Source organism: Schistocerca gregaria, chromosome 3 (assembly GCF_023897955.1).
Source record: "Schistocerca gregaria isolate iqSchGreg1 chromosome 3, iqSchGreg1.2, whole genome shotgun sequence".
NCBI classification, from domain to species: domain Eukaryota; kingdom Metazoa; phylum Arthropoda; class Insecta; order Orthoptera; family Acrididae; genus Schistocerca; species Schistocerca gregaria.
This window is the reverse complement of record NC_064922.1, coordinates 935,801,249-935,827,162: the sequence shown is the minus strand read 5'-3', so window position 1 is coordinate 935,827,162 and position 25,914 is coordinate 935,801,249. Positions and strand designations below refer to the sequence as shown.

General features: G+C 39.2%; 1 protein-coding gene across 1 annotated transcript in view; it reads left to right on the top strand.

The window, feature by feature from the left end:
• LOC126355832 (general transcription factor 3C polypeptide 4-like) overlaps positions 1 to 25,914 on the top strand; it is a 205,604-nt gene that overhangs the window by 18,234 nt on the left and 161,456 nt on the right. The gene's annotated exons all lie outside the window — the stretch shown is intronic.

The following is a 25,914-nucleotide window of genomic DNA, read 5'->3' as shown; positions in this document are numbered from 1 at the left end:
TATTATAAAATACTTCATTTGTATTTAATACTGTATTTCCAGGTTTCATCTGTGAAGTTTAACATAATAACAAGTAAATGTTGAAATATTTCAAGAGCAGAGTACTCAACAGAAACATATTTTCCTTTGGGGGAGGGGGAGTGATGGAATTGTCTTCAGTGAGTCTGACTTGGAATTGACCCACAGTGACCAATGAAGACATGTCTGGAGATGTCCCCGGACATCAGTGGTTTACCACCTGATTGTTAACCACCATACAACCTGATAACCAGGACTGATGATGTAGGTTGCCATTCCACTGCGTAGCAGGACCCCTTTGGTTGTCACCCATGGCACCCTTACAATACAATGGATATAGAGATGATATTCTGTGCCCAGTTTTGTTGCCCTTCTTGGCAAAGCGCCCTGGGCTGAAATTTCCGCAAGAAAATTCCCGTATGTACATGGCAAGGGTTTTTACTGCTTGTCTTTGTGCTAGCCTAACTCTACCTTGGCCAGCAAGGTCACTGGTTTCTTCCCATCTGAGAACATTTGGAGCGTTATGGGCAGGGCTCTCCAACCAGCTTGTGGTTTTGATGATTTAACACGCCAGTTGGATGTAATTTGATGTAATATCCCTCAGGAGGACATCCAACAACTCTGTCAGTCAGTGACAAGCCGAATAACTGCTTGCATAAGGGCCAGATGTGGACCAACATATTATTGACTTGCTCAGTTTGTGAAGGTCTTTCTCATAAATAAATCATCCATTTTTTTTTAGAAATTTTAATCACTTGTTTGCCTGACATATGCTTCACATCTATCAATTTCTGTCCCATTTGAATAATTCCTCTGTGGTGTGTGTGTGTGTTTTTTTTTTCTTTTTGTCTTAGAGGGTATTTCTAATAACCATGCATGAATGAATGACATTAGCTGTTTGTAACAACAATAATAATTGTTACATGTTGAAATGCTATTGCAGAAAGAGGTACGTTCGTTCAGTACTGGTATTCTGCAAACACACAAGTTTCTTACCTTGAAAGCTACACTTTGTATCAGTAACCAGTCTGGAAATTCATTACAGTTCATGTTGTAGCATGTCATTGTGTAATAAATCTTGTCAAGAGGTAAAAGCTATGTCATTCATCACTGCTCTCAAAGCTGTTTCATTCCCACATGTCTTTTCTTTACAGGCCCATTCTTCCTTATGTGTTATTGCATCTGCACTGTCATGCTGCTGATTATTTTATGGAATTTTTCCCACTGTGTGTGTGTGTGTGTGTGTGTGTGTGTGTGTGTGTGTGTGTGTGTGTGTGTGTGTGTCTGAGAGAGAGAGAGAAATAGAGAGAGAGAGAGAGAGAGAGAGAGAGAGAGAGAGAGAGAGAGAGATTCCTATTTCCAAGAAGGGTCGTCTGATAGATGTGTATAATTATAGCTCTATATTTTTGATGTCAGTTTGTTGCTGGGTTCTGGAATATATTTTGTTTTTATTGTTGTTGTTGTGGTCTTCGGTCCGGAGACTGGTTTGATAGAGCTCTTCTCCATGCTACTCTATCCTGTGCAAGCTTCTTCATCTCCCAGTACTTACTGCAACCTACATCCTTTTAAATCTGCTTAGTGTATTCATCTCCTGGTCTCCCTCTACGATTTTTTCCCTCCACACTGCCCTCCAATGACAAATTTGTGATCCCTTGATGCCTCAGGACATCTCCTACCAACTGGTCCCTTCTTTTTGTCAAGTTGTGCCAAAAAACTCCTCTTCTCCCCAATTCTATTCAATACCTCCTCATTAGTTATGTGATCTACCCATCTAATCTTCAGCATTCTTCTGTAGCACCACATTTCGAAAGCTTCTATTCTCTTGTCCAATGTTTCACTTCCATACATGGCTACACTCCATACAAATACTTTCAGAAACGACTTCATGACACTTAAATCTATACTCGATGTTAACAAATTTCTCTTCTTCAGAAACGCTTTCCTTGCCATTGCCAGTCTACATTTTACATCCTCTCTACTTCAACCATCATCAGTTATTTTGCTCCCCAAATAGCAAAACTCCTTTACTACTTTAAGTGTCTCATTTCCTAATCTAATTCCCTCAGCATCACCCGATTTAATTTGACTACATTCCATTATCCTCATTTTGCTTTTGTTGATGATCATCTTATATCCTCCTTTCAAGACACTATCCATTCCGTTCAACTGCTCTTCCAAGTCCTTTGCTGTCTCTGACAGAATTACAATGTCATCGGCGAACCTCAAAGTTTTTATTTCTTCTCCATGAATTTTAATACCTACTCTGAATTTTTCTATTGTTTCCTTTACTGCTTGCTCAATATGCAGATAGAATAACATCGGGGAGAGGCTACAACCCTGTCTCACTCCCTTCCCAACCACTGCTTCCCTTTCATGTCCCTCGACTCTTGTAAGTGCCATCTGGTTTCTATACAAATTGTAAATAGCCTTTCGCTCCCTGTATTTTACCCCTGCCACCTTTAGAATTTGAAAGAGAGAATTCCAGTCAACATTGTCAAAAGCTTTCTCTAAGTCTACAAATGCTAGAAACATAGGTTTGCCTTTTCTTAATCTTTCTTCTAAGATAAGTCGTAATGTTAGTATTGCCTCACGTGTTCCAACATTTCTACGCAATCCAAACTGATCTTCCCGAGGTCCGCTTCTAACAGTTTTTCCATTCGTCTGTAAAGAATTCGCGTTAGTGTTTTGCAGCTGTGACTTATTAAACCGATAGATCCGTAATTTTCACATCTGTCAACACCTGTTTTCTTTGGGATTGGAATTATTATCTTCTTCTTGAAGTCTGAGGGTATTTCGCCTGTTTCATACATCTTGCTCACCAGATGGTAGAGTTTTATCATGACTGGCTCTCCCAAGGTTGCCAGTAGTTCTAAAGGAATGTTGTCTACTCCCAGGGCCTTGTTTCGACTCAGGTCTATCAGTGCTCTGTCAAACTCTTCACGCAGTATCGTATCTCCCATTTCATCTTCGTCTACATCCTCTTCCATTTCCATAATATTTTCCTCAGGTACATTGCCCTTGTATAAACCTTCTATATACTCCTTCCACCTTTCTGCCTTCCCTTCTTTGCTTAGAACTGGGCTGCCATCTGAGCTCTTGATATTCATACACGTGGTTCTCTTCTCTCCAAAGGTCTCTTTAATTTACCTGTAGGCAGTATCTATCTTACCCCTAGTGAGATAAGCTTCTACATCCTTACATTTGTCCTCTAGCCGTGCCTGCTTAGCCATTTTGCACTTCCTGTCGATCTCATTTTTGAGACGTTTGTATTCCTTTTTGCCTGCTTCATTTACTGCATTTTTATATTTTCTCCTTTCATCAATTAAATTCAATATTTCTTCTGTTACCCACGGATTTCTATTAGCCCTCGTCTTTTTACCTACTTTATCTTCTGCTGCCTTCACTACTTCATCCCTCAGAGCTACCCATTCTTCTTCTACTGTATTTCTTTCCTCCATTCCTGTCAATTGTTCCCTTATGCTCTCCCTGAAACTCTCTACAAGCTCTGGTTCTTTCAGTTTATCCAGGTCCCATCTCCTTAAATTAGCACCTTTTTGTAGTGTCTTCAGTTTTAATCTACAGTTCATAACCAATAGATTGTGGTCAGAATCCACATCTGCCCCTGGGAATGTCTTACAATTAAAGACCTGGTTCCTAAATCTCTGTCTTACCATTATATAATCTATCTGATACCTTTTAGTATCTCGGGGATTCTTCCATGTATACAACCTTCTTTTATGATTCTTGAACCAAGTGTTAGCTATGATTAAGTTATGGTCTGTGCAAAATCCTACCAGACAGCTTCCTCTTTTGTTTCTTCCGCCCCCAGTCCATATTCACCTACTTTGTTTCCTTCTCTCTCTTTTCCTACTGACACCCATGACTATTAAATTTTCGTCTCCCTTCACTGCCTGAATAATTTCTTTTATCTCATCATACATTTCATCAATTTCATCTGCAGAGCTAGTTGGCATATAAACTTTTACTGCTGTAGTAGGCATGGGCTTTGTGTCTATCTTGGCCACAATAATGCGTTCACTATGCTGTTTGTAGTAGCTTACCTGCACTCCTATTTTTTATTCATTATTAAACCTACTCCTGCATTACCCCTATTTGATTTTGTATTTATAACCCTGTATTCACCTGACCAGAAGTCTTGTTCCTCCTGCCACTGAACTTCACTAATTCCCACTATATCTAACTTTAACCTATCCATTTCCCGTTTTAAATTTTCTAACCTACCTGCCCGATTAAGGGATCTGACATTCCACGCTCCGATCCGTAGAACGCCAGTTTTCTTTCTCCTGATAGGGAATATGTTTTATACTCAAGTATTATGATGGTTTAGAGAACAAGGCACTCTTCTATAAAAACACCATGAATTCCTTAATCAGAGATCGCATGAAACTTGGCTTGCTCTTTTCCCCCCTGACGAATGCTGCAACAAGAAGCCTAGGTTGGTGCTGTGTTCCCTGACTTTTGGAAGGCATTTGACATGTTTCCACAATTGTTGAGAGACCACGGCTAAATTTCAATAAGTTGGTTCAAATGGATGTAGGTTGCAGTAGTTATGAAGTGATGAAGAGGCTTGCACTAGATAGACAACAGTGGAGAGCTGCATCAAACCACTCTTCGGTCTGAAAGCTACAACAACAATGAAATTAGAGTTTGAGGAAATTGGTAGTAATATATGAGTAAAACGAATTGGAGAAAAGTGGAAAAAATCTGTAAATAAATTTCATAATGAACACCAAATACATCATAGGCCCACAAGCAGTACCAACAGATCAGTTTGGAAACCTATCTAAAAGAAGAGGGAAGCATTTGGTAAAACTGTATCACGCTTCATTTATCTGTACCAAATACTGTATTCTTCATTATCAACATAGCATCTGAAGATGACTGGATAATGTAGCAGGAAACAGTCTGTTCCCTGTGAGGTCAGTACAAGACAGATCATATGACCAGATGCCGGCCGGATTGGCCGTGCGGTTCTAGGCGCTACAGTCTGAAACTGCTAGACCGCTATGGTCGCAGGTTCGAATCCTGCCTCGGGCATGGACGTGTGTGATGTCCTTAGGTTAGTTAGGTTTAAGTAGTTCTAAGTTCTAGGGAACTGATGACCTCAGAAGTTAAGTCCCATAGTGCTTAGAGCCATTTGAACCATATGACCAGATAGTGAACAGCAATAATGTAGAAAAAGATAAATTGCAATGTACTGTAAAGAAGACATGTCTGGTTCACGCGCACTCGCGTGTCACACACACACACACACACACACACACACACACACACACACACAAGCAAGCAAGCACACCTCACACACACACTCACACTCACACTCACACTCACACACGACTGCCAACTCCAGCATCTCGGACCACAGTACAACATAACGTGAAATGCTAGCAGCAATCTGGAAAACGTGGGAAGGCATTGTAGTGTGAACTTGCATCCCACATGATGTTGCATTCTGGCCCGATATGCTGGAGTTGACGGTCGTGTGCGCATGAGGTGTGTGTGTGTGTGTGTGTGTGTGTGTGTGTGTTTGTGTGTGTGTTTGTGTTTCTTTACTGATGAAGGCTGCTGCCGAAAGCTATATGTGAGTGTCTTTTAATCGTGCCTGTCTGCGAGTTGACGTGTCTTCTTTATGGTAGGTAGCAATTTATCTTTTCCTACAGTGATGTTGATAATCCTATCTGGAGTTTCCAGTGTCAGATAGTGAACAGACTGATAATAGTGTGACCACCTAATGCTCCACTATCACAGAGGTCATCAAGTAGTTACAAACAGTATTAAATACTTGGCCTTATCTCCAGTGCTTATAAAATATTGTCTTCTTCCATAAATATACGATGGTTGCCTAGAAAGTAATGGACTACATTTTTTTCTCTCAACAATTCTTTATTGAACATAATGAGAAATACACACACGAAGGAATGGTGTTTTATCCACGCACCCTATTTTTTTCACGCAATCTCCATCCTGTTCTAAGGCCTTCCTCCAGCGCTAAACAAGGGCACGTATGCCCTGTCGGTACCAATCCTTGTCCTGGCGGTGGAGCCAGTGCTTCACTGTGTGAACTCTCTTTGCCCATTGACAAATGCAGTGCCAACTGCCAAGTCATAATGTGTCTGTCCTTGTGAATGACAATGTCAGCTCACCGCAATATGTCAAATGTGACAGCCGGGGATGATTTCCCTGACTGCTACAAATCGTGGAGCTCTGCCGATCAACCTAGTGATGACCTCACCCTCCGTGTCCAGTGACTGTGCTACTGTCAACAGCAGATGCTACATAGACTTTGCACAAGCATTTTTGAATATTCCCCACAGTTTCTTCTCTGCAATGAGAAATTCAATGACGGCACGTTGCTGTAATGTATATCACCTACAGACGCCATTTTGAAACTGTCCTGCAGCTACGCTATCTTTTGGAATTGACTTAACTTGGGGCACTCATTCAGGAGACTTCAAATAATACATACGTTACATTTCACATTCGTAGCATTGTTTTCAGCTGAGGGGGAAAAAAAAAAAAGTTGTGCATTACTTTCTGGGCAACCCTTGTAATTGAAGTTCTAACCAAAGATCATTTCTATTCAGAAAAGTAATGATATTTCAGAAGTATTGGGTAAGATAAGAATGTGTGTGTAGCTTTTATCAGCTTTGAAGGAAATTTTTGATTGTGTTAATTTGATCTAATGAGATAAACAGGAATGAAAATAAAATATAAAATTATATAGAGTTTGTGTAGAGAAGACAGTATAGTTGAGAGAGATTTTGTATCGTGAACAACGGTAGGTAAAAATTGAAGGAGAATAAGGAAAGAATAGTCATTGCCACTAGTTCTTTTCAGTATGTAAACTCAGAAAGCGTTACATCAAACAAAGACATGTCAAACTACCATTGATAACTTCAGTCATTATAAGCATTAAAGAGCTCAGAGCTAGCTGGGTTGAAAATCTGCAGAGAGCGTCAGTGTGTGTTGATATCATGAAATGGAAGTGATGACCCCTGTGGCCCTACCTGAAGACATGTAGAGGTTATGAAATTTCCTGGCTGATTAAAACTGTGTGCTGGACAGTGACTCGAACTTGGGACCTTTGCCTTTTGCGGGCAAGTGCTCATCCATCTGAGGTACCCAAGCACGACTCGTGCCCCGCCCTCACACCTTCTATTCTGCCAGTACCTCATCTCCTACTTTCCAAACTTCACAGAAGCTCTTCTGCTAACCTTCCAGAACAAGCACTCCTGAAAGAAAGGATATTGCGGAGACATGGCTTAGCCACAGCCTGGGCGATGTTTCCAGAATGAGATTTTCACTCTGCAGCAGAGTGTGTGCTGATATGAAACTTTGTGGCAAATTAAAACTGTGTGCCAGACTGATTCTCGAAGTCGGGACCTTTGCCTTTCGTGGGCAAGTGCTCTTCCATCTGAGCTATCCAAGCACAACTCGCGCAAAAGGCAAAGGTCCCGAGTACGAGTCTCGGCCCAGCACACCGTTTTAACCTGCCAGGAAGTTTCATATCAGTGCACACTCCCTACAGAGTGAGGTTATGTTGACAGTGAAGACATTATTTATGTCAACAATTTAAAAAACCCATACCGCACATAGGATTGAAAACATGCTTTGATTTACTCTGCACCTTGTGCTAGATACATGAACACAAACCGTCTGCTTCAGAATAGCAACAGGTTTGTAATACAGTGTTTCTTAAATGTGCATCAGATGATTGTGTTCCAACAATGTGCATTTTGGAAAACCATGACTAACAAACCAAAGGAAGTTTTGGTGCATTATCAGTAATATTATTATTTGTATCACAAGGTGATGATACTTCCAGGTGCAGCTGCTTTCCGAGGGCAATCACGAAGGCTAGAATCACTACTTACCTTCGGTGTAGTGTTGCAACTGTGTTGCAGTGAAACAGTGCAATATGTTGATTGTCAAAGAGGAATTTCATGCAGTACAACATTTTTTCCATAATAATGATTTTCCCAATAAGTCAAATGTGAATGAGTTAATCATTGAGTAACTGGTCCATTTGCATATTACACCTGTGAATTTAAGTAAACTGTGATTCAAACTACAGTAAAGTATTTGAGAGGAAAAATCAACATCTCATGGTTTTGATAGTATTTATTTGGACACACTTATTACAACTGAAATTAGTTTCACAAAATAAAGTTTCTGGGACAGCATGTACCTATGTTGGTCTAAAATTTCAAGCCTAAGTTTGAGGTGCTGGCTTCCTCTGAAACTGAGCCAGTGAGACTGTTGGGAACCTGTCTCCAATGCCAAAAGAAGGCAAAAGCAAAAGGTGAGGGGTCTATTAATTGTCAGAAGCTTAAATGTGCAACAAATTATGATACTCCTCAGGAAAATGATGGGGTGGGAAGGAACTGGTGTACACCTGGGGCCCATCTTCAACATGCTGAAGAGATTATTGCAGCAGGGAACAATGTGCAACCAACTAAATCATCTAGGCTCTGGGGCCATACTAAAATTGTCCAGCAACTAGTAGAGTACTTTGAGAAGACCAGCCTTGCTCACAGAATTTCAGTGAAGCTCACCATTTTCAGCATTTTCCCCAGAACTGATCATGGCTCCCTGCTTTTGAATTGGGTGGAAGGTTTGAATAAAAGATTAGGAAGGTTCTGTGACAAGCTAGACTGTGACTTCCTGGACCTGTGTCTAGGACTTAGAACTGGAGGGTCCCCCAAAATGGATCACGTGATCACCACTCATCAGAAGCTGCTACCCAACTAGCTTGACCGTGTGTGAGGTGCACATAAGGTCTTTTTTAGATTAGGCTAGATAACAATATCTTTGGGAGACCTGGAAGTATCAGTACAAGACCCAAGAAATGCCTGCTACAGATGAGAATATTAAAACCTAGTAAATAACTGCTGAAGAATTCACAGCGAAGTGCCAAAGTGTGAAGTGCCTACAAAAAGCAGTGAAGTTCACATAATACTAAGTATAAGAAAGTTTATTAAAACTTAAAATTGGTGGCAGTGAGATTTGTGGGGACAATTTAAGCGCGTATTGAAAGGGCAGGCAAATGATAAATAGAAGTGGTGCATTTATCACAGTAGATAGGAACTGAAACTACCTGCGAGATTGCCTGGGCAGGACATAGTATCAAGGGGGAGAATAAACTTATAATCTGAGCCTTCTATCAGCCACAATACTCACTTGCAGATCTAATTGGAAATTTTCAAGGAAACTTAATTTCACTAGGATGTAAGCTCATCATACTGTCATCATTGGAGAAGACTTCAGTCATCATGTAATCAATGAGGAAAATTACAATTTTGAAAGTGGTGGGCACTATAAGAAGTCCTGTGGAACATTACTAAATGTCTTCTCTGAGGACAACCCAATTTGTTCAGAAATCCACTATTGATTGAAATATATTAAATAAATAGCAACAAATAGATCCGAGTTTTTTGAGGATGTCCACATAGAAACTGGTATCAGAGCACATGAGGCATTTGTCACAACTGTGTATATGAAAGTACAAATGGCAGCTACAACAAGTAGAAGAATTTATATTTTCACCTAACTAGATCGAGAGACTGGGCGAAGGATAATGTGAAACGAATAGAACTGCAATGGCAGGAGATGCTAAATGATAGACTGTGGGAGAAAAGAGAAGTGCAGAACAAGCTCTGTAAACGATCTTCGTAAGCAGAAACATTTCGGGGGGGGGGGGGGGGCAGGAGGAGGAGGAGGAGGAGGAGGAGGAGGAGGAGGAGGAGGAGGAGGAGAAGATGAAGATGATGAAGATGATGAAGATGATGAAGATGATGAAGATGATGAAGATGATGAAGATGATGAAGATGATGAAGATGATGATGGAGAGGCAGTAGTGTCATATCTCAGAAAGGAACTCTAAACTTTTAGCCCAGGAGAGGGGCATGTAGAAGAAGTGTGGCTTAGGTTTAGAAGAATAGTTAACATTCACTTGGTATATGTTTACCTAGTACAACAGTCCTGGATGAAAGAGACTTTCTGTGGTATACAGTCACTGTTGTGTATTAATGACCTTACAAACGATGTCAACAGTAACCTCAGACTTCTTACAGATGATGCAGTTGTCTACAAGGGGTGTTCAGTAAGTAATGCAACTCTTTCTTTCTGAAAGCAAGTTTGTTTTATTTAGGGTTCCAATACACCATATTATTACCCACTCTTTTGGCTACAAAACCCTATTTTTCAATGTAATCTCTATCCCAAACCACGATCTTATGCCGCCTTACCCACATGGTAACACTCTTCTGGCCGATGTCAGAGCCTACTTCTAGCTGCATTAATAACTTCCCAACCATCCACAAACTGCTTCCTGCAGAGTGCCTCCTTCATTGAGCCAAACAGATGGAAGTTGGAAAGTGTGAGATCAGGACTGTGAGGTGGATGAAGAAAAACTGTCCAATGAAGTTTTGTGAGCTCCTACTGGGTGCTCAGACTGTGAACAAGAAGTCAGAGGTAGAAAACATTTTTAATAATCATTTTTTAAGTGTTGTAGAGAAAATATTATCCAGCTATTCATTAGAAAATGCAAGGCAGTATGTGGAAGCGGCAATAACTATGCAATTTGATAAAATTGAAATTCAACCCACCTCTCCTACTGAAATTAGTAAAATACTAAATTCACTCAAAAGTAAAAGCTCACATAGCATTTCCAACAGAGTACCAAAAGCTTGTTCCCAACAAATAAATAGGAGTCTCAGCCACATATGTAGTAGCTCACTGGAACAGGGCATTTTTCCAGATGGACTGAAATATGCTATTGTTAAACCATTGCATAATAAAGGGGATAGATCTGATGCTAACAACTTCCATCCAGTCTCACTTTTGACAGCTTTATCCAAAATTCTTGAAAAAGTGACGTATTCAAGAGTGGATCACAGGTTTGTAAAAATTAAGCACTAAAAAAATGTCAGTTTGGTTTTCAGAAAATGCTATATATGCTTTCACTGATCAAATATTAAATGCATTGAATAACTGAACATCACCCATTTTTTGTGATCTCTCAAAGGCTTTTGATTATGTGAAACATGAAATTCTTTTAGATAAGCTTAAGTAGTGTAGTATGAGCGGGACAGTGCACAAATGGCTTTATTCATACTTAACTGGAAGAATGCAGAAGATTGAAATTAACAGTACAGATAGTCTGCAAAAACCAGCTGAGTCCTCTAACTGGGGAGGTATCAAGAATGGTGTCACATAGGGTTCAGTCTTGGATCCCTTATTATTCTTAACATATATTAACAGCTTGCCTCTCTATATTCATGAAGATGTGAAGTTAGTTCTTTTTGCTGATAATACAAGTATAGTAATCACACCCAAGAAGCAAGAATCATCTGAGGAAATTGCAAATAATGTATTTCAGAAAATTATTAACTGGTTCTCTGCAAATGGACTCTAACTAAATTTTGAGAAAACACAGTTTATTCAATTCTGCACAGGAAATGACCTAGGTAAATGGCATAACACCATTGGTAAATATAGACTATGAACAGAAGTCAGTTGCTAAGGCAGAATACTGAGTGGTGGCTGTATGCACACGCAAAGAGGTTTTCATTCACTTACACTACATGTGAATATCTTAATGCAAATTACCAAAGAATTATGAAAACAATCATACAACAGATAACAACAACAAGCAGAACAGAAAGTATGTACATCTAATGAGTAATGTATTATAAACATACAACTCATGAAATACAGTAGCTAAAAAATACGGTTATTTTTCACAAGCCAGATGCAGAATCCAAATTGCAGTTGATGTTTAAATGATGCTCTAACTGAAAATTGAAATATGTATTAGGCCAACACAGAATTACAAATCCCCATGTATTGGCCAAAAGCTTAAACGTATTGCAATCTTTTTTTTGTGCCTATGTGCAACTCAACATCTCCTGTGTATACATTAAATGTATTTGCAATTGTGAATATTTTTGTGGGACTGGGACTCGATCCCTCATTTCCCATTTATTGTGAGTAGTCGCCTGAACATTTGGCTATCCGTGCATACCTTACAGCCAGACCAAAATTTCCATGTCATCAACTATGCCTCTACAGCCTGTACTCGTACGTCCATTACATTTATTGCAGTACATGTGAGACATTTTATTTGAAAGTTACTTGCCCGGTGAACATAACACAAGCACTTCATAATACTGTCTCCTCACTGTTCTGAATAGCAACCTACCCTTTTCATAATATTATTGCTTCAAATGGTTAAATTACATATGGTGACTATAATAAATACAAAATTATTTCTCAATTTAAGACTGAAAACAAGCCACATCAGTGGCCTGGATTATATCAAACATGTATATATATATTATGAAATCATATGGTGTTTCTTTGGCTAGGCACTATTGTCCTTCATATTTTTAGTTTCAAAAGAAGGATTTTAAATATTTCTCTCTGTTATTTATAAAATTTCAACAAGCATCACAAAAACCCTTCCAAATCAAAGTCTACAATTCTTAAGTTACACATGCACTGCAGAGTTTTAACTGGACTGTTTTAACACAGCAAATGAATCAATTCCTGGAAACTAACTGTACTTATAAGATGAAATTTCTATCAGTTTTCCTATTCCAGAGTATGTTGTTCAGGTTATGATCATAAACTTTTACTATTGTAATTTTTGGGCTTGAGACTACAAGTCATGATGTTAAGTTAAAAAGCTAATCTGACGAAGTATTTTAATGGTTCACACACATCTGTAAGAGTCATATTTGTATGAAACTCGTATATCAGGGTCATTTCGAGTTGGTGAATGTGGTGGCGAAGACACCCTGTTAAGAAAAGGCCAAGTTTTTGAGCAATAAGGCTTTACATGCATCAGCTGTATGTTTGTTTTGCAGGCAAACAGCAGTGATTTTTCCCTAATGAAAATAAACTCTGTGATATACTGTACAGTATGTAGTGAAAAGATTGTTTAGATACAATTGGAAACGGTTGGTTTCATCCATTATACAAACATACATAAATACCTGTATAATTGTACCTATGGAGGTTATATTTAGTCACAATCAGTATAAAGTATAACATTTCTACATATACAGACTTTTACACTACTGGCCATTAAAATTGCTACACCAAGAAGAAATGCAGATTATATACAGGTATTCATTGGACAAATATATTATACTAGAACTGACATGTGAGTACATTTTCACACAGTTTGGGTGCATAGATCCTGAGAAATCAGTACCCAGAACAACCACCTCTGGCCGTAATAACGGCGTTGATACACCTGGGCATTGAGTCAAACAGAGCTTGGATGGCGTGTACAAGTACAGCTGCCCATGCAGCTTCAACACGATACCACAGTTCATCAACAGTACTGACGGGTGTATTGTGACGAGCCAGTTGCTCAGCCACCATTGACCAGATGTTTTCAGTTGGTGAGAGATCTGGAGAGTGTGCTGGCCAAGGCAGCAGTCGAACATTTTCTGTATCCAGAACGGCCCATACAGGACTTGCTTGCAACATGTGGTCCTGCATTATCCTGCTGAAATGTAGGGTTTCACAGGGATCGAATGAAGGTTAGAGCCACAGGTCGTAACACATTTGAAATGTAACGTCCATTGTTCCAAGTGCCGTCAATGTGAACAACAGTTGACCGAGACGTGTAACCAATGACACCCCATACCATCACCATGGGTGATACGCCAGTATGGTCATGATGAATACACGCTTCCAATGCACGTTCACCGTGATGTTGCCAAACACGAATACGACCATCATGATGCTGTAAACAGAACCTGGATTCATCCGAAGAAAATGACGTTTTGCCATTTGTGCACCCAGGTTCGTCGTTGAGTACACCATCGCATACGCTCCTGTCTGTGATGCAGTGTCAAGGGTAACCGCAGCCATGGTCTCTGAGCTGATAGACCATGCTGCTGCAAACATCGTCGAACTGTTTGTGCAGATGGTTGTTGTCTTGCAAACGTCCCCATCTGTTGACTCGGGGATCGAGACATGGCTGCACGATCCTTTTCAGTCATGGGGATTAGACGCCTGTCATCTTGACTGTTAGTGATATGAGGTCGTTGGGATCCAGCATGGCATTCCGAATTACCCTCTTGAACCCACCGATTCCATATTCTGCTAAGAGGCATTGGATCTCGACCAACGCGAGCAGCAGTGTCATGATACGATGAACCGCAATCGCGAAAGGCTACAATCTGACCTTTATCAAAGTTGGAAATGTGATGGTACCTGTTGGTTAAATTTTGCGTGTGTAGCACGTCATCTACGTGGTATAGCAATTTTAATGGCCACTAGTGTAGATTGTGAAGTGGCGTTTCTATACTGGTCTATTTTGCTGCATTATAGGATATTGTTCATGTGTGTTAATGAGGTATTATTGCAAAATGTTCTACACATTACTTTTGAGAACAATACAAACTATTAATAACAGATTGTCTTGACAATTTTTGATATCACAATCATTATTTCTTACTGTAACATTGATTCCAGTAAGCTATTGAAATTCATGACGGTTTTCTGTGTCACATATCCACAGGTCTGCCAGACATGAATGTTCATGTCCTTGAAAACTGGCAAAAACATCTGGTGATAAACAACTGAATGAAGTTTTGTGATCAATACTCAGTCATATAATGTATTTTGCAATGTCTCGAAAATAAATTTATTTCTAATTAAGTTTTCAAGACCTGCTATCAACAAGTTTATATTGCCTGAAAAAGAAGACTCTAATGGCTGGATGTACTTTTGCAGATTTCTTTCTTTCTTTTTTTTCTGTGTGAATATGATTTCTGTTTAAGGATTTCTGAATTTCAGGTCTTGAAATATAGCTCCATTGGTTTGTCCTCTGCTGGAGTCAGGGAAGAGCAAGATGTCTTTTAAATCTGGACTGAAAATATTTTTGATGACTAGATAACATGGTTCCATGTCAATTTGCCAGAGTTATTAGTCATCTCACCCTTAGTCCAAATTGCCAATTGTGTTCTTGAAAAGAAATGTACATCTTTGTACCAAGAAATCCAGTAGATGATATATGACGTTGGACGATATAGAACTGTGTTACAGATGAAATAATTTCACCACAGCATACAAAACCTTTTCTCCGACAATCAATGAAGTTTGTCCATTTGCCATTCGTTTTCAAATGGTGAGTTGCCTATATTGAAAATACTGTTCCCACTATACCCTTCACCTGTGATTAAGCCGACCTTGTGTAAAAGTGCTGCATCATACCACATTATGTCTTTTTCTCCTGTAATTTCTTTTGTAGAAACAAGTTTTTGGGAACAAATGGGCTTTTCTTTTAAATCTTTCTACAAAGGTTTTCGACTCAAGGCATTCACAGTTGCATTTCTTTGGAAGAAATAATAGCCCAATTTCATAAATTGTAATTGTATGCAATCGGTCCATGATCTCTAGATTCTTTAAATTTCTCAAATACCTATTTTTAATTAAAAATTTGAAGTTGCTTTGTAAAATGTTACTGCTTTGTTAATTATTTCTGACGTACAATTAAACGACTTTGTGGTTGCCAATACGTATTTTCTGTTAAACTACTTCTTCTTCTTCTTCTTCTTCTTCTTCTTCTTCTTTTTAACTTTTCTGCTTAAGCATACTTTTTCTTAAACCTCTCTGTTAATGAGTTCAAATAGCGTATTTGCAAAAAATGTTCTTCAATTCCGTCTTCTGTCACATTATGATACAATGTCAACTGGGCTGCATAGTTTTATGAAATGTCTACATCATGAGTTAGACTGATGTACGCGTGCTGGCTGAAAAACAAAAGTTCATAATGTTCTTGTGAAAAATTTTAACTAGATGAATAAATATACTAACAGTGTGATTGTAAATACGCGCTACTATACTTTATAAACAGACCTGAATATTTTACAGCATGAAACCAGAATGATATAGAATGTGTAAGTACACATTAGCGCACTACAGTTAGTTGCTTCTGCTTGGCAACAGCAGTGGAACCTGCCTGAATGGGCCTACCATACTGGCCTCAGCTCCCATTACCATAGGGCACGCAGTGTGGTAGTGTAGTTGCATGCAACAGTGATATGTAATTCACAAATTATATGTCTTTATCATTCGAAAGCAGGCATTTCTGCAACGAGCGACTGCTAGCACTGCGATCAGTGACAAGCAACAAGCCCAATACATATGTTTCATCCAAATGTGGCTCATACAGTTGAAACACATACCTTCTGAGTCATGTAGGGAGTGCCCCTTTGTGGCCAGACAGTGGAAATGTGGAAGGGGTAGGTGACTGGAGAGAAAAAGCAAGGGAGATCTGTTTCTGTACAAGGTTGGGAGGGTAATTTATATTTGAGGAGGCCTCAGTGACACCTTTGGTAAATTTGGAGACAAACTGCTCATCACTACAGATGTGACAGTCATGGGTGGGTAGGCTGTGTGGAAGGGACTTTCTTAGTGAGGACTGGGTGGCAGCTGTCAAAGGGGAGGTAATGCTGGTGGTTGGTAGGTTTGATGTACTGGTGTAGCCATCTAGGAGGTGGAGATCAACATCGAGGAAGGTGGCTTGTTGTGTTGTGGAGGACAAGGTGAAGTGGATGGTGGAGAAGATGCTGAGGAGGTTCTGGAGGTATGTGGCTAGGGTATACCCACCCTCACTCCATTTCACGAAGATGTCATCAGTGAATCTCAACCAGGTGAGGCGTATGGGATTGTGGGTGTTTGTGAAGGATTCCTGTAGATGGCCCATGGAAAGGTTGGTGTAGGATAGTGCTATGCAGGTGCCCATTGGTGTGCCACAGACTTGTTAGTAGGTGATTCCTTCAGGAAGGAAGTTGTAGGTTTGGAGTCAGTTGGACTTTGGAAAAGGTAGGGTTAAATAGCGGCAAGGCCACGGACATTAGTGATGTTATTAGAGAAGAAGGTGGCATCAGTAGTGACGAGCGGGGCTACGTATGTTAAAAGAACAGGAACTGTTGAGGGTCAGCAGAGGAAACGGTTGGTGTCTTTTATGTGGGAAGACTGGTGGAGGCACAGCAACCAACCACAATGGGGCATTGTGGGTGGTAAGTTTATGGACTTCAGGAACATAGTGTGCCTCACTTCAGTGACTGATTCACAGTCTGTGCCATCTGGCTCCTTCCTACCACCACCAGCTTTTCTCAACTGTGTGGGTGGGAACTGTCACTGCAATATATCCTGTGTCCCCATAACTCCCATGGCCTCAACCTTCACTAGTCCCTGTCCTTCACCCATTTGTCCTCTTATGTGCTCCCACTTCAGCACTGCACAGCCTTCTATTACACCAACACACCTGCTAGTCTCCCTCCCTCCCCCACTTCTATTTCTTTTCCACTCCTCTTCCCCCTCTCCCCTTCCCAAACCTCCTGACTGCAACCTAGCAGTCCTACCTGTACCCACCACATCCCTGCATGCCCTTACAAGCCGCACTACACCCTCTCCTATTGTTCCCCTCCCTACCCAGCTTTCTCCTTATCTCCTCAACCCACAGATTGCTTTTCCCATTAGACGTAGTTGCCCTCTTTATGATGAATAGCAATGTATTCTTTTCATAATATTGCCATTGCACCATTTTTAACTTACATGAAGCCTTTGCCAAAACATACTGCATCTACTGAAAATCCAAGATATAAAATATTTATGTGTGGAGGGGTCACTGTCCTCTGAATTCAGGATATGTCAAATAGCAAGCATGTACATCAGAATGAAAGAAAGATTAGGATTTAACTTTACAACTCTGCCGGCTACTACTACAATACCAATATACTTATAATGTTACACTTGTGGAAGGGTACTTATTTGACAGAGATCATGCAGAATGGAAAAAGATATTGCACTTTTCTTTCTGTAAAGGAAGCAGTAGCAGAAAAAACAAGAGTTGAACCAGGGTTCTATTAGTAATAAAGTAAAATGCAGTTATGCAAAGGGAAATAGTCACCAGCCTAATTAGGCAAAGTTGGACCAAGTATTAGTACAGCTCATAAAGAAACTTAATTATTGTTATTTATTTTACTTGATACTGAAATTATGTTTTGCAAATAAGATACCAGGCAGTAGTGTAGTTTATTAAGCAATGTAACAGCAGTTTGACATGAACAACACAGAAGGAGTATTTACCATTTTTGCAACAACTGGCTCTCAGTAACACCTACTATCTGTATATTATGCAGAAAGCTAATGATTGTATAGGTAAATAATTGCTAATGCTGGAGCAGCATTAACTTGGACAAGAGGTTTTATTATCAGTGTAATTATTAGAAAATACTGTCCTTGAAATGATTGTCAGGTAATTACATTCTCTATTCCTATTGTTATTCATGTCCCCAAGAAGCTTTTTCCTTCCTTAAATTAGTTAACTCAAATGGGACTTGTGGTACCTGGATCTAGTATAGCTTGAATAGTTGTAGCCAGATGCTTATTATAGCAAACAAATGTTAGAGAGATGGCAGTTGGACTTCATTAATGCTGCAGTTGTAATATGGAATGTAAATCTGGCTCAACCATTTGTGTGAGGACCCAGAAACTAATTTATCAGTAGACTCAGATTAAGGCTGAACATTTTAGTCAAATACAGTATGGGAAACACTATTAACCACATGCACATGAAATTATAAACACTGTTACTTCCAAACCTTTACAATAATTATTCTTATGGTGGTGCTTCTAAGCCAACTAGCCATTAACTGTTATAGATCTCACTTTTTGTGCATGTACTGTAATTCTGCCCAGAGATTTCAAGCAGAGCACTCTTTCTGCTGAAGACTATACATTTTTTCTTGGCAATTGAACTTTGCTGAAACTTTAATTATCCCCATATCAAAAATACACAGAGTACTTCATGACTTATACTCACTGAATAATTATGAAATTTAATACTCCACAAAGCTTATCAACTGTAGTGCAAGTTTATCTTGCCAGTGTGCTATGGCCTATATAGGACAAATAACACGCTCGGTGGAAGAACATTGCACAGAACATAAATGTTGCACTTGCGTTCTGCAACCAAGCAAGTCTGCAATTCTGGAACATTGTATCTCCAATGGACATTCAATGGAGTGTGGTGAAACATTTGTTTTGGTCACAGCAACATCTTTTTGGGACTCCGTTATAAAGGAATTCTTTGAGATACACATTGTGGGAAATCTAATGAATCGTAACAGTGCATACCAGCTGGATAATGCGTGAAATCCTGTCATCTCCGAGATTTGCTCCAGATGGAGATGGCAGAATACTCCCATGACTGTGGCAAGTGGCTACGCTGAAGACAGCTGATCCTTGCAGTTCTACCAACGAGGGCACTGCCACTGGGCAGTGTGGTCCTTCTGTCACTGTGACTGTCACATGCGTGGCAATACTATCAGCAGACTGTGTAAGATTGTGCGGAGAATGTCTTTGTCAGTCTTTGATGGCTCACCTGAAGATGACTGGCAGTTGTCTAGTAGAAATATCGTGGAGTGAAGTTTACAACAACCGGCAGCAATCCCGAAATCTCCTCAAACCTTTAATTTGCCAGAAAATTTTTAAGTTTCAGAAGTTGATTCTCATTGACATTCAAAAACAAATCTTTTTAAACGATCACACAAATTTTACAAATGAGAGTACCATAATCGTGAAGTATATAATGAGGTACCATGCCCAGCAGAGGTGTTGCTGAGCAGCAGATAAGCTCCTGGAAAGACCAATAAACTGTCAAACATCAAGGTGTGTTTGTGTGTCTGTCCAGTGACTGCAGTTTGTGGAGGTCAATACCATAACAATTTGTTTGAGAAGGACAGAGCAGATTTACTTTCCAATCCTTGCTGTATTTGAGCTTATGTGCTCCATCTCTAATAGTCTAAATGATCTCTCCATCAACTGGAAGTGGCAACACTATTATTGATGTTACCTATAATTGTCTTGTCTAACTTCTTTGTCTGTTTTTACTTAATGTAAATTCCACAGTAACACATCAAATAAATTGGCAATTGCGAATAAGGACTACCATCAGCTGTAGAATGAAATGACGACAATGAAAATTTGTGCCAGACTGGAGACTCAAACCTGGATTTCCTGCTTGTCACGAATGGCAAGAGCTTTCAAATGCCCCCATAAATGAAAGTCAAGAGGGTTGAGGTCAGGAGAGCATGGAGGCCATGGAATTGGTCCGCCTCTACCAATCCATTGGTCACCGAATCTGTTGTCGAGAAGCGTACGAACACTTCAACTGAAATGTGCAGGAGCTCCATCGTGCATGAACCACATGTTGTGTCGTACTTGTAAAGGCACATGTTCTAGCAGCACAGGTAGAGTATCCCATATGAAATCATGATAACGTGTTCCATTGAGCATAGGTGGAAGAACATGGGGCCCAATCAAGACACCACCAACAATGCCTGCCCAAATGTTCACAGAAAATCTGTAGAGCAATGAGTCGCATGTCAACACAAGCACCAAAGTCAACATTACCTTCCTTCAATTGGGCCAACTGGCGGTGAATCGAGGAAGTACAGGTCATACTGACGAAACTAAAATGAGTTCTAAGATGGAAATTAAGCGTTTCTGGACACATGTCCACATAACATCTTTTCTTTATTTGTGTGTGAGGAATGTGTCCTGAAAGTTTGGCCGTACCTTTTTGTAACACCCTGTATAAGGAACTCAGCAAATTTTATCAGCAGGCTTGGGGCATATCCACCTAAGTAGTTCGCATCTTTTAGTGAGTTTTGATGTAGTATCTCTTTGTACAAGGACACCTCTTGCAGTTTCCTTAGCACTAGTTTGTAAACAGTTTGTCAGGCATCATTGCTTTATTTTGGCACGCTCTTTCCTCAACGTGTTTCATGATTAACCACGAATATTTTGAACAGAGTGATGGCGTCTCCATGACTAGCCCTTGTCTTCCTTGGTGGCTAATCTTTATAGGGAAGATTTTGAGAAGAGCACTTAAATCAGCATTTCTTAAACCAACTGTTTTTGGAGGTACATGGATGATATTTTCATAGTGTGGCCCCACGGAGAAGATAAGTTAATGGAGTTTTACATAATCTTAACTCAAGTAACTAGAACATTCAATTTTTTATGGAATAAAAGAATGTCGATTGTCTCCCATTACTGGATGTTTTGGTTAGATGGGAGAGTGATGGCTCTCTGGGACATTCTGCTTATTGTAAGCCTAATCACACTGATTTGTACTTGTGCTCTTCAAGTTGCTGTCATCCATACACAACCATGACTGTGCTTAAAACCCTTGTATACGGGGCCTGTACAGTATCGGAGGCAGATAGTTTATCTAAAGGGGGCTTGCACATTTAAGCACAGTGTCCAGAGACAATGGATACTCGATCCAGCCGATTAGCAGGGCATGCTCAGTGAAAACGAATAACCAGGAAGCGGATAAAGAGGAGAATGTGCTAGCAAAGTCTTGAGCTTTTCTCCCTTCATTGGAAATATTATCTTCAAAATAGCAAGAATCCATAGAAATTTTCAGGTGAATGTGATTTTCTGCTCTCCATCTAAGATTTTGTACCTGCTGGGATTAATGAAGGATAACTTGTTACTGCGGAAGGTGGGAATTTACAAAATACCTCGCTAGTTTGGTACAGCCTATATAGGACAAACAACATGCACAGTGCAAGAACATTGCACAGAACATAAACGTTGCACTCGCCTTCTACAACCCAGCAAGTCAACAATTGAGGAACATTTTATCTCCAATGGACATTCAGTGAAATATGATAGAACATTAATTTTGGCAACAGAAACATCTTTTTGGGGCTACATTATAAAAGCATCTGTTGAATTGAGCATCACGGAAAATCTAACGAACTGTGATAGCAGCTACCAGCTGAATAATGCAGGGAATCCCATCATCTCCGAGATTTACACCAGACAGAGATGACAGAATATCCTTGCAGTTCCACCATTGAGATCGCTGCAACAGAGCGGTGCGATCCTTCGTTCACCGTGACTCTGATGCATGGGCTGTGATACTGTCAGTGTGCTTTATAATGTGGAACAGAGAATGTCTTAGATTAGATTAGTTTTCGTTCCATAGATCCGTGTTGAGGAGATCCTCGTGGATGTGGAACATGTCACCTTTTTTATTTTTATTTTTTTAAAGCTGAAATAACAATACTAATAGTATAAATATATACAACACATTTGTTTCTATTGAAAAATTCATCAATGGAGTAGAAGGAGTTGGCCACTAGTAAGTCTTTCAGGCTCCTTTTAAACTGATCTCTATTTGTAACTAAATTTTTTATGTTTGCCGGCAAATTATTGAAGATGAGTGTTCCTGAGTAGTGGACCCCTTTTTGAACTAAAGTAAGTGCTTTTAAGTCCTTGTGCAGATCATTTTTGTTCCTGGTATTGTATGTATGAACTGAGCTGTTTGTTGGAAAAAGAGATATATTATGTAGGACAAATTTCATTAAGGAGTAAATATACTGAGAGGCAGTAGTTAGTATACCCAGTTCTTTGAAGAGGTTTCTACAAAACGTCCGTGAGTTTACTCCACAAATAATACGTATTACACACTTTTGGACTCTGAAAACTTTTGTTTGACTTGAAGAGTTACCCCAAAATATTATACCATATGACATTATGGAATGAAAGTAGGCAAAGTATGCAAGCTTTTCCACTTTTATGTCGCCTATGTCTGCTAACACATTAATTGCAAATACAGATTTGTTAAGGCGTTTCTGCAGTTCTGTGGTGTGCTCCTCCCAACTGAATTTATTATCAAGTTGTAATTCCAGGAATTTAAGACTGTCAACCTCTTCTATCTGCTCTTCTTCGTATTGTATGCATATGCTGGGTGGAAAGCTCTTACTGGTTGTGAATTGCATATTGTGAGTCTTTTCGAAGTTTAATGTCAGTGAGGTGGCTTTAAACCATTTATTAATATCCATGAAAATATCATTAGTAGATCTTTCTAGAACTACACTCGACATACTATTTATTGCAATACTCGTTCCATCTGCAAACAAAACGAACTCTGCTTCTGGCAGTGTAACTGATGAGAGATCATTAATGTACACAAGAAAAAGCAATGGCCCTAAGATGGATCCTTGTGGGACACCACGTGTAATTTCTTCCCTTGCACTGACACCCTTTGTTTCCTGTTAGCGAGGTATGACTTGAACCATTTTGCAGCACTGCCTGTGACACCATAGAATTCTAATTTATTTAAAAGGATGTTGTGGTTTACACAATCGAATGCTTTTGACAAATCACGGAAAATACCTGCTGCTTGTAACTTGTTATTTAATGAATTAAGTACATTTTCACTGTAGGTGTAAATAGCCTTTTCGATATCAGAACCCTTCAGAAATCTAAACTATGTTCTTGATAATATGTTATTTGTGGTCAGGTGGTTGAGAAGCTGCCTGTACATTACTTTTTCTAAAATTTTTGAGAATGCTGGCAAAAGTGAAATCGGTTTGTAGTTTGATGGCATCTCTTTATCCCCTTTCTTGAATAGAGGCTTAACATCTGCATATTTCAGCCAGTCAGGAAATGTCCCAGTTATAATTGACTGGTTAGACAAGTAACTTAGAATTGTACTAAACTCACAAGAACATGCCTTAATTAACTTTGTTGATATTTCATCGTAGCCACTAGAATGCTTTGTTTTTAAAGATTTTATTATGGAAGTTATTTCTTTTGGTGATGTGAGTGACATATTCATATTCCTAAAGCTATTTGTAAAGGCTAGTTTCAGATATTCAAGGGCACTATTTACTGATCCTGACAATCCCATTCTATCAGTAACAGATATAAAGTACTTGTTAAATAGATTTGCCACACTATGCCCATCGGTTACTAATGTGTCATCTACCCTTAGTGCTATTTGCTCCTGTTCCTTTCTGGTTCTACCAGTCTCCTCTTTCACTATATCCCTTATTGTTTTTATTTTGTTCCCTGACATTGCTATCTTCTTCTCGTAGTGTATTTGTTTAGATGCCTGAATTACTTTTGTTAATATTTTACGGTATTCCTTGTATTTAGCTAAATGATCAGCATTGGAGCTATTCTTGGTCGAGAGATACATTTTCCTTTTTGTCTTACAGGAAATCTTTATTCCTTGGGTGATCCATGGTTTTATTATAGACTTCTGTTTAATTTGAGTAACTTTTAGAGGAAAACAGTTTTCAAACATGTTACTGACATTGTTCATGAATGTGTTATATTTTTCATTCATGTCATGAGCACTATAAACATCTTTCCAGTTCATATCTTTGAGCAGTTTTCTAAAACACTCAATTTTTGGTTGATTGAATACTCTCCTGTACTCAGATTTAGCAGTCTTGGTAATCTGCTTAGAATTTACATCTAAAACAAGGAGCTGCATGTCATGATCTGATAGTCCATTTATTACAGGTTTTATGATATGATTTTGTTCCTTTGATTTGTCTATAAAAATGTTATCAATGGCTGTCCTTGAGGATTTAGTGATCCTAGTTGGAAAGTTTACACTGTGAGTTAGATTGAAAGACAACATTACTAACTGCAGTAAATGTTTACTGGAAGATTGAATTAGAAAATCTGTATTAAAGTCACCAGCAATCAAAATTTCTTTGTTTCTTACTGTTGAATAACCCAAAAGAGCTTCTAGATGATTTATGAATAGATTACAATTTCCTGCAGGTGCTCGGTAAATAGTTACTATTATATAGGATCTGTTATGGAACTCTACTTCTGTTGCACATGCTTCTAGATGCTGCTCTAAACAGTCTTTGATGGCTTACCTGAAGATGACTGGCAGGTACCCAACTGAGATATCCTGCAATGAAATCTATTATGATCGGCTGCAGTCCCGAAATCTCTTCGAAGAATTAATTTGTTTATCATAATTTCAGAAATTTCTTAGCAAGATCAGTCAAGACTCCAAAACATGGAGACTTCATTCATTATAACTGAAGTAGTGAATAAGTTCTGGCTGCATTTCTTAATTTGTGATTTGGTTTTATAATTAAACCATTTAGTCACATTTAAAGATCCTAGAGGTGCTAAACTATGAGGTAGTACGTTCAGCCTTTGAATTGAGGTCTGTATCCACTTTTCCCGTTATAGTTACTGATACTTAGTGCCTCCTTTCTTCGCTGTGAAATGTGTTGCAGTCTTCTTGTTCTAGTTTTTAACACACTCGTTTATCTTTTGATCATTCATCCAACTAACATAAAAGCATTTTTCTAAACTTAAGAGAGAGAATTGCTGTCTAGTATTTATTTTCAGGAGATGAAATATGAGTACTGCTGATAGACACACATGAAAGTACATAACACTGTTGAACCTTTCCGAACTACTAGTTGGGATATGTTGGGCAGGTGTGTTTTTCTTGTCCTTTGGTCTGAGTGACCCACCTTTCCTTTTTAACCTTCCACTACTTAGTTCTCCCCCCCCCCCCCCCCCCCCCTCCCCACCCTGAGAAAGGAACTAAATGACTCGAAAGACAGAATAATGTCATGCAATTTTACATGTGCCTTTCGGCAGTACTATTTTGCTCCCTGACAGTAAACTCTGCCAACAATTCTGCCTCATAGTTTTACAGTTTTCTTGAGTGAATTTTCTTTTGCATACATAAAACTGCTTTTGGTACAGTGCAGAACAGCACTTGTGGAATTTGTATGATAAGTGTATAGGTAATTAACTGAAGATCAGTACGAGGATTATTCTGGTATCAGCAGTTTTAGGTGATGGCACAAAAAATTATTTTTCCTAGTGCATGCTTTCCTGTTTAAGTGTTTCATCTTCTATTAACTAAAACAATAGTTGTGATTTCAAACAACAGAAAATCCAGGATGGAATGTAGCAATATTATGAAAAGGAAAGCTGCTACTCACCATATAGCAGAGATGTTGAGTCACAGGTAGGCCAATCTGTGACTCAGCG